The 10,258-nt window shown below is 46.9% G+C and overlaps 1 long non-coding RNA gene across 1 annotated transcript; it reads right to left on the minus strand.

The window, feature by feature from the left end:
- Positions 1-1,376: 1,376 nt before the first annotated feature.
- Positions 1,377-8,542, minus strand: LOC125102587 (uncharacterized). Its single transcript, XR_007128157.1, has 3 exons — positions 7,925-8,542; positions 1,856-1,916; positions 1,377-1,710 (listed from the first exon to the last, which is right to left on the minus strand). It is a non-coding gene; the product is annotated as an uncharacterized LOC125102587 (long non-coding RNA).
- Between the last annotated feature and the right edge of the window lie 1,716 nt (positions 8,543-10,258).

A 10,258-nucleotide genomic window follows, 5' to 3' on the forward strand; every position in this document is an offset into this window, starting at 1 on the left:
TCATTTGTAACTATTGTGAATGCAGCACAACATAAATGGATACCTCTGAGACACAAAGAGAAGAAAATGGACACTTTATGTGATAAATGATACTTTATCATGCCATTTGAGAGATAATATTTGACAAATTAATTAAGTTGCATTTTCTCTTACCTAAGTGCTTCTGCCACTTAAATCCTGCCTACACACCAAACCAGCATGCACCTCGGAATCTGGCAGAGGCATAGTCTAAACTTTCACAGGATTCAGTTGTAGTCATCTTTTGTTTCCAGGATACAGGGCAAGAGATTGCAGAAGCATTTCCCTGGAGTCCAAATGGGGTTAATTATGAGAGCAGATGTTGAGGGTTTCAGGTTGTGCTATGCGAGCACTGAAGGCCAGATCCCAAGTGCCTGGGTGTCATTTAATAAATGCTGTGTGTGATAAACAAGGGCCCCCAAAGTATGTGGGCCAGAGCAAGTCCTTGTGGTCTGGATATGACGATGATACGGTCTATGGGCAAGATCATGATTAAGTTACAAGTATGCTAAGTTCGCGGTACCTTTCAGATATCCAAGTAGGGTTTCCATGTAGGCAGTCAGATACACAAGACCGGAGACCAGAGGAAGAATACGAGTTTGAGAATGACCAGCTGACAGCATCTGAAACCATGGGTCAGGTGTGATGGGTCCCAAACCAGGGAAGTAGTTACAGATTAAAATTCTAGCCCCCCCACCCAAACCGATGAATCAGGAATACATGGTTTAACAGGCCCTCCAGGCAATTCTGATGCACACAAAATTGGAGAACTACTGCTCTAATGTGAGGAACAAGGGGGTAATGTAAATTTAGTGACATGTGTTGGAGGGCGTTCACTTCTGAGGGCTTCAGTTTCCTATGTGACATAAGTGAGATCACCAACTGAGAGAGGTGAGACAGAGGAGCCTCACAGGTCCAGGATCAGGGAGTTTACTTATTTTTTAATTATTTTATTTTATTTTTATTTATTTGACACAGAGAGAGAGAGAGATCACAAGGAGGCAGAGAGGCAGGCAGAGAGAAAGGGGGAAGCAGGCTCCCCTCTGCGCAGAGAGCCCAACTTGGGGCTCAATCCCAGGACCCTGAGATCATGACCCGAGCCAAAGGCAGAGGCTTAACCCACTGAGCCAGCCAGGGAGGATCAGGGAGTTTAAAGTAGCCATTGACCAGCATGATGTGGTTGGGTCACTAAGCAATGCTGGGGTTGGTGGCATGAATAAGGACTGGTAACTATTTCCTGGTTGTGTGGCTTCCTCCAACACCTCTTGGCCATCAGAGTAAAATACTGAAGAAGATATATCACGGGGTTCATCTAGGGGTGGGGCTTTGCCAGGTAGGGCCAAGGGTGAAAATATAGAGGGGCGAGGGAGTTCGGGATATTGTCAAGACAGTTATTGAAATGAAGGGCCATACAGCTGAAAGTGGAGAGGAGGGGCTGACATGTTGGAAAAAGGGAATTGACCTGGAGGTACCGGGAGCCTAAGACATGGGGGTAAGGAGCTAGCCAGGGTGATGGCTGCAAGGTTAGAAGATAGGGGCTGAGTCAGGAGGCTGACTGAGGGATTTTCAAAGAGTGGCTGCTTCAGATGATGAAGTCCAGGGTGTGACAAAGGGAATGGGCGGCTGGTTGGGAGTGCAGAAGTTCATGGGACGATGTCACCAAGTTGAGAGGCCAGGTGGGGAATGGGTCCTCTGCGTGGACAAGGAGATGGGGAGACACAGTCTGCTGGGTGCCACTGTCCCCTTGAGTGAGGTAAGAAGATCTAGCATGTGGCGGACAGTAGCAAAGAGGAAAAGGGCAATTTAGCTGAGGCAGGGGGCTATTTTAAACACAAACCTGGGGACTGGAGGAGGTGTAGTTTGGAGGCAGCAATCTGGAGCAAGGAAAGCACCCACACCTATAAGAAAATAAACAGCTCTTATTTCAGAAGACAGCAGAGAAGGTAGTGCCCCCAGGGGAGAGTTACATTTCAGCTAAAGTCTGGAAGTGAGGGGAGCACGCTAAGGAGAAGTTAAGGGTATGAGGAGGTCCGAAGTTTATTAGAGGGCATGAGGGTAGCTTCGGGAGGCGGCAAGTGGAGGGCTGGGTCAAGACCAGAGTCAGAGTATCACAGAGACAACAATGCTATAGAGTAAGCGGGCTAGGGCATTTACATTTTCACTTAAACGATCAAAACAGGGATGGGAGGAAGGCTGGATTTTGTTGAGTCTCTTGGAAGGGGTAAAAAGTGGTGATTAAGGATATGGCCTCTGGGGAAGCCTGGCTAGCTCAGCTGGAAGAGAATGGACTCTTGATCTTGGGGTTATGAGTTCAAGCCCCATGTTGGGTGTAGAGATTGCTCAAAATTAAATAAATAAGCTTTTAAAAAAAGATTTTATTTGGGGCGCCTGGACGGCTCAGTGGGTTAAGCCTCTGCCTTCAGCTCAGGTCATGATCTCAAAGTCCTGGGATTGAGCCCCACATCAGGTTCTCTGCTCAGCGGGGAGCCTGCTTCCCCCTCTCTCTCTGCCTGCCTCTCTGCCTACTTGTGATCTTTCTCTCTGTCAAATGAGTAAATAAAATCTTTAAAAAAAAAATTTTATTCATTTATTTGAGAAATAGAGAAAGCACCAGCCAGGAGAGGGACAGAGGGAGAAGCAGACTCCTCTGCTGAGCAGGACCATGACCTGAGCTGACATAGATGCTGAGCCAACTGAGCCTCCAAGGTGCCCCAATAAATAAACTTTAAAAAAAAAAAAAAAAGGATGTGGCCTCTAGAGCAGAGCTGACAGCATTCAAATCCCACCCTTGTCATGTTCCAGCTGTCTATAACCTTGGACAAGGTCTCTCTGGGCCTCCATTTCTTCTTCTGTAAAATGGAGATGACAAGAGTACTGACCTCACAGGGCTGCTGTGGGCATTAAATGACTCTGTGTGTTAAATGTCTGGGTAGTGGCCTCACACATAATCGGTGTGGCTCCCAAGCCTGGCGCAGCTACCGCCTTCCCCACTTGGACCCTACTGCTGTGCTAGATGGAAAACGCAAGTGGCAACCACTTGGATGGGAAGGACAAGTTTCACAAGCAGGTGGGAATGCAAGAATTATATGGAGATACCAAGAAGATCCCAGTGGGGGAAAAATGGATTCTTTCGGGTAATAGCTGGCTGATACTTCCTATAAGTGGGAGCTGGATGAGAAGGCTTCATTCCCTCAGATCGCAGAAGGTTATATTGCTACACATCAGGCCAACTGTGGCTTCTCCAACGAAGGCTAGTCTAGCCCTACTGCAAATGTACGAAGGTATCAATGCTAGGGATGCCGAGGAACTTTTGCAAAGAAAAGCCTCAAGCCTGCTGATCCCAAAAAGGGAGAGAGAAAAGAAAAGAAGAATCGAGATGGTTTCATGTTGAAGAAGAGAGAAATACAAATGTATTTTATGTCTGATTTACCTCCAGACATTACAGTGGATGAATTGGTACAACTTTTCCAAATCCTGCATTATTATGAGAGATTCTCAAGCAAACTCAAGGATACCAAGCTTTGCACAGATAACCAAAGAGATTTTTTTATTTTTTAAAGATTTTATTTATTTATTTTACAGAGATCACAAGTAGGTAGAGAGGCAGGCAGAGCGGGGGGGAAGCAGACGCCCCGCCGAGCTGAGAGCCCGATGCAGGGCTCCATCCCAGGACCCCGAGATCATGACCTGAGCTGAAGGCAGAGGCTTTAACCCATTGAGCCATCCAGGTGCCCCTAACCAAAGAGATGTTAAAGGAGATGGGCTTTGCTGTTATTTGAAGAGGGGTTCTGCAAGTCTTGCATTAAAGTTTTTAGACAAAGATGCAATTAGGAGCTCCTAAGTTCATGTCAAGTTTGCAAAGTTTCAAGCTGAAGTAAGAATATGATGCCTCAAAAAAGAAGTGCGAAGACCACAAGAAGACAACCTTCCACACCACAATTATAGCAGCTCAGTCCAGATGTCTGCTCTCTGCAGGCCCTGGATGAGGCCCTGGAGCTGCAGAGCAAAGAATTAGAGAAAATCGGAAATAAAAATAGAGACAGTGACATCTTCTGGGTAAAATGATTACAAGTCTTCAGAAACTAAAGGAAGAAAAGAAAGCTTGGAACCAAGAAAGGCTTCAAGGCAGTTAATCAAGCCTTGGAGTAATCAGGAAACCCAGAGATTTCTTGAAGAATAGGATACAACTGGACACGAGGAAGAAATCAGGTGGTGTCAGAAGCAATTGCCAAGGGGCTCAAGCACAGGGGCATAGGGGAGAGCTGGTGACGATACTTACAGGTGCTAAGTTTGTAGGACTTGTCCTGGACTATGAATGAGGCCAAGCAGAGGCCAAGGACTGAGCCCCTCTCCTGTCCTTATAGGGAGGTCCGCCACAGGATCCTGCGAGATAAATGGGAGGACAACATCTTCTCAAGTCTTCTCTCTGCAGATGTGGGGATATCCCACCTCCCGACTACTGGCCTATCCATAGTCCCTTCAAGGAGCTGCGGTCTCTCCCTCTCCTACAGGTGATCTATACCGAGGCTCTGCAGTACCCGGATGAGAACCCTGGCACCCGAATGCTCCATGATCATCTCTGTAGCCGTCTCTCAGGAGCAGCGTCAACATCCTCTGACTCTGACCCAGATGGTGAACTTAAAGTTGAACTCTGATCCTAATTTCATTTTAGAGACAATAGGATATTGCAGTTCCATAAACTCCTGATGCCTTCTCTTCCCCAAACCCAGTGCCATATATATCCAAAGCATGTGAAAATACACAAAACAGAATTTGAAAAAATTAAATGAAAAAAAAAAAACAGAAAAATACACATTCATAGTGAGTGACTTTGGCACACCTTTCTCAATAAGTGATAGAAAAAAAAAACACAAGGAAAATTCAGAAAAGATATAGAACATCTGAAGAACACAGTTAACAGCTTGACCTATTTGACAAATACAGAACACTTGCCCCAATAGCAAAAGAATCCACATTCTTTTTACTATTTTATTTACTAAAAATTACTATTTTTTACTATTTATTTAATTACTACTTTTTACTATTTTATTTACTAAAAATTACCCCAGGCTATGTCACAGAACAAACTTCAGAAAGACATCAAAGGATTGAAACCATTCGGTATATGTTTTCCGGGAGGTAGAAATCAAGAATAAGAAAATACTGAACTGCTCCAGTGTCAAGCCATATACTCCTAAATAATCCTTGGATTATGGAAGCTACCACAGCAGAAATGAGGAAATCTCTGAATTGAATAACAATAGAAAGAGATCAAAGACATCAGAACATATGAGACATAACCGAACAGTGGTTAGAGGAGAAGTTACAGCTTCGAGTCCATATGCAGGAAAAGGAGACAGGGCTGACAACCAAGGATTCGAAATTCAGGTTAGCATATCAAACTCAAACATGGCAACGTGAAGAAACAGTAAAGAGATGGCATCAATAAAAAAAGAAAAGGCAAAAAAAAAAAAAGGCAAATCCAAAGAAGAAATTCAACAACATTGGGGGAGGTTGCAAAAATCATTGCATTGGACAGGGTAAGCCCTTGACATGCGGCAGTCACATTATTGTCACTCAGAGAGGGTGGACACACTGGGCTCACAGGCATCTTGGATGCTCGCCCTGGGGTAGACTCGTCCAAAGCTTGCAGATCCCACCCTGAGCGTTGCCACATGAGATTTGGGATGGGGAGTTTGAGGAAGGAAAATGGAGCATAAGCAGGGGTTGCAAAAGAGGCAGAGGGAGAAGCAGACTTCCTGCTAAGCGAGGAGCCAGATGCGGGGCTCAATCCCAGGACCCCAGGATCTTGACCTGAACCGAAGGCAGACACTTAACCGACTGAGCCCCCCAGGCGCCCCAATCCCTGGGATTTCTATCGATGACCGTCACAGGTACTGCCAGTTCTGCTGTGGTTTATTGCTTACACTTTTCATTAGAAGAAATGCTAAGTGTCTGCTCGAAGTTAGTGAAAATAAATTTTTTTTAAAATTTCCCCGATCCTAAAAAAATTAAAAAAATTTAAAAAATAAAATTTCCCCGATCCTGGGGCGCCTGGGTGGCTCAGTGGGTTAAAGCCTCTGCCTTCAGCTCAGGTCATGATCCCAGGGTCCTGGGATCGAGCCCCGCATCGGGCTCTCTGCTCAGCGGGGAGCCTGCATCCCCCCCCTCTCTCTGCCTGCCTCTCTGCCTACTTGTGTTCTCTGTCAAATAAATAAATAAAATCTTTTAAAAAAATAAAATAAGAACCTAGATGTCCATCTACAGACGAATGGATAAAGAAGATGCGGTATATATACACAATGGAATACTATGCAGCCATCAAAAGAAATGAAATCTTGCCATTTGCGACGACGTGGATGGAACTAGAGGGTATCATGCTTAGTGAAATAAGTCAATCGGAGAAAGACAACTATCATATGATCTCCCTGATATGAGGGAGAGGAGATGCAACATGGGGGGTTGAGGGGGTAGGAGAAGAGTAAATGAAACAAGATGGGATTGGGAGGGAGACAAACCATAAGTGACTCTTAATCTCACAAAACAAACTGAGGGTTGATGGGGGGAGGGGGTTGGGAGTGGGGGTGGGGTTATGGATATTGGGGAGGGTATGTGCTATGGTGAGTGTTGTGAAGTGTGTAAACCTGGCGATTCGCAGACCTGTACCCCTGGGGATAAAAATATATGTTTATAAAGCTGTAAAAAAAAAAAAAAAAGAATAAAGAAAGGATGAATACCCAAGTTTTGTAGCAACATGGACGGGACTGGAAGAGATTATGCTGAGTGAAATAAGTCAAGCAGAGAGAGTCAATTATCATATGGTTTCACTTATTTGTGGAGCATAACAAATAGCATGGAGGACAAGGGGAGATGGAGAGGAGAAGGGAGTTGAGGGAAATTGGAAGGGGAGGTGAACCATGAGAGACTATGGACTCTGAAAAACGATCTGAGAATTTTGAAGGGGTGGGGGGTGGGAGGTTGGGGGCACCAGGTGGTGGGTATTGTAGAGGGCACAGATTGCATGGAGCACTGGGTGTGGTGCAAAAATAATGAATACTGTTATGCTGAAAAAATAAAAAAAAAGTTTAAAAATAAAATAAAATAAAATAAAACGTCCCCAATCCTCATTCCAGAGCCTTTAGGATCTTGGTTAAAGGCTCTGCAGGGGAACCCAGCAATGTCTGAGTGGAAAGGGGGCCCGGCTAGGAGACCATGTTGCTCCCTGCCAGTGAACCTTGGGACCCTTGGTCCCTGCTACCTAGATCCTGGAACTGTCCTGGTTTCTGTCTTTTCCAAAGCCTACCCGTTCAGATTTTCCTTCACTTCTGTAAATATCCTTCCAATAATTTATTCTTACCTCTTAGAATTAATTTGTTATTTCTCTACAGATAGCTACAGCCACAGGCCCACAACTCCCAGCCTGGAGTCACGGAACAAGAAGTGAGTGTGGACAGAGAAGGTTCAAGACACTGAGTAACGGTTGTGTGGTGTTGGGACTCATTTACTTATTCAAGCATATGAAAGAGAAATAACACCTCACAGGGCAGGAGTGTGAATTCAGTAAGATGAAAGGTCTACTCTATGAGATCAAGAACTTTGTTAGTCTCCGCTGAATCCTATCGGTGCCTATCATAGAACACAGAAGGGGATCAATAAATATGCTTTGGCTTAACGAATACTATATATGAAAACACTTGGAGAACTCCAAAATGTAACATGAATTGCTGTACCCATTATTCCCAGGATGAAAAGAGTTGATATCTACGCCTCCCTCGAAGTTTTGTCTTGCGCTTGCTTTTTCCTTCTTTCCTTGAATCTTTACCCCAGATCTATGTTGGAATCTGACTAATTTGCCTGCTTCCCCTTATGACTGATCTTCTGAAATAAAAAAAGCCACCCTTCTTACCTGGAGGGCAGGTGGGCCAATAATAGGATGAGGAGGAAGGGGGGTGTCCCTTATCTCTTTTGTCCTCAGTCAATTGTCCTGAAATTGATGCTGGGATGGAAACCCCCATTTTGTGCAGATATAGAGCTGTTCAACACTGTTTTCCAGAGAGTTCAAGTAAGAAATAACTCAGGGCAAGTCGAGGGTACAGAGGTAGAGAAATAGAGGGAAATGCTATTTCTTTAAAGGGTCAAGGATCCTTGAGCAGCGCCGGAGAAATTTGAGGGGCAGTGATGTTTGCCAGAAGTTGAGTTTCAGCCTGGAGATCACAAGGTTCTATCTAAGCCAAAGGGTTTTTAGGCTGGAGTGCCTGGCTGGCTCAATCAGCAGAGCTTCCAACTCTTGATCTTGAAATTGTAGGTTTGGTCCCAGCTTAGGTGAAGAGATTGCTTAAAAAAATAATAAAATATTGGGGCGCCTAAGTGGTTCAGTCAATTAAGCATCAGACCCAACCTAGGCTCAGATCTGGTGCCCTCTCCCCTTGGGCTAGAGGCTGGGCTTGGAGCCTCTTTAAGATTCTCTCTCTCCCTCGCCCTCTGCCCTTCCCCACATGTACTCTCTCTCAAGTAAATAAAATCTCTTAAAAATCCTTCTAAAGACTTTTTTTTTTTTTAAGATTTGCTATATTTGTCAGAGAGAGAGCACAAGAAGGGGGAGCAGCAGGCAGAGGGAGAACCAGGCTCCCCACTGAGCAGGGAGCCCCCATATGGGACTCAATCCCAGGACCCTGGGACCACGACGTGAGCTGAAGACAGATACTTAACTGGCTGAGCCACCCAGGTGTCCCTGAAAACATCTTTTTAAAAGGGGGATAGGCAGGCTGAAAGAAAACAACTTCAGTCGTTTCAGCGTGATGGAAGCACGGGAGAAGCTTGGCCTGGGCCTCCAGAAAAACCATTTCCTGGTGGATGCTGCCCCCTGGAGGTCGATATGGGTATCGCGGCTCCCTTTCACTCTGTCTCATCGGGTCCTGAGACTGTTGATTTTAAGAGTTCTTATGTAAATAAAATCTTTAAAAAAAAGGGGAGGGGGCGCCTGGGTGGCTCAGTGGGTTAAGAGTTCTTATGGATCCCCGGGGAGATCGATGTCCCCGAAAACTATGCGTTACAATAAAATGTGAGTGCCTTCCGGTCCCCTTATCAAGAGCCTCCTGATACTCCAGCACTGCCCCTCAGTGAACCCCGTAAAATAACGCGCTTATCGGTCGTCTGAATATTTGCGTTCCGGGATGGACAGAAGCTGCCTGTACTAAAATCAGAGTGCCTGCCCGCACAGCCCTTCTCCCATAGGAGCATTAGTTGACTTCCGATTAAGTCGCCTGTCTTGGAGGAAGTCTCCCACATGGGGTATCAGGGGACCCTTTCTGTAAGGAAACTGCTCTTTGTCAAAACAGCCTGTACCTTGCCTGTTCCAAGCCCCAAACCCTGAGCGAACCTTCTCTGTGCACCTCACGCTGAGGCTGGAGTCAGAGCAAATGTAAGCGCCAGATCCGCTAAGGCTGAAAACTAGAACTGGAGGCGGGTATAGCTGGGCGAGGAATGATGAGCACGAAAGGAAGGCAGAGGGACAGAGGGACAGAGGATTCCCGGGGCGAACTGGCGGCCCTCGGAGCCTAGCACCCCAACACCTAGCACGCAGCAGGCCTCAGGGAACGTCTGGGGCAGAGTCAGGCAGGGTAACGTTGGAAGGACGCCGAGAGCAGGGCGTGAGGGGCGGTGCCGCCGGCTGAGGTCAGTTAAGGACACTGCCCCGGTTCCGCCCCTGAGGCGTCTGGGCCAATCAAGAGCCGCCCACAGTTATCCACCCCACCCCCCCGCACTTCGGCCCAGGCCAGCAAAGCCGAGGAAGCGATCCGAGGTCTGGCTTCCAATCAGAGCGCGCCTCTCGGAGATGGGCGGAACCCAAGGAAGGCGGGAGCTGGAAAAGGCCCGTCCCGCCACGCCCCCGCCCCCCGGCAGCCAATCGGAAGAGCCTGCCGGCCAGGACCGTTTCAATTCCCGCTCCCGACGCGCCCACCTCGCTCTTCAATGCGCTCGCGGGGGGCGATAGGGGACCCAATGCTTAGCAAACACCGGGAGGTTCTGAGGATCCTTCCCCTCCCTGACTCTGCGGCTGGGCCTGTATCCAAAGGGCCCAAGCAGGGGGTAGAATTCATTTTCCTTCCTTAACTCGCTGGGGCCTGGGAAGGAATGCTCAGGCCGAAGGGGAGAAGGAAATATCTCCGAATTACCATTTTCTCCAGACTGCCTGCGCCTTACCCCTTAAAACTTAAAGGCGCCTCCGTGTCTCTCGGAT

This window comes from Lutra lutra, chromosome 6, assembly GCF_902655055.1.
Source record: "Lutra lutra chromosome 6, mLutLut1.2, whole genome shotgun sequence".
Taxonomy (NCBI): domain Eukaryota; kingdom Metazoa; phylum Chordata; class Mammalia; order Carnivora; family Mustelidae; genus Lutra; species Lutra lutra.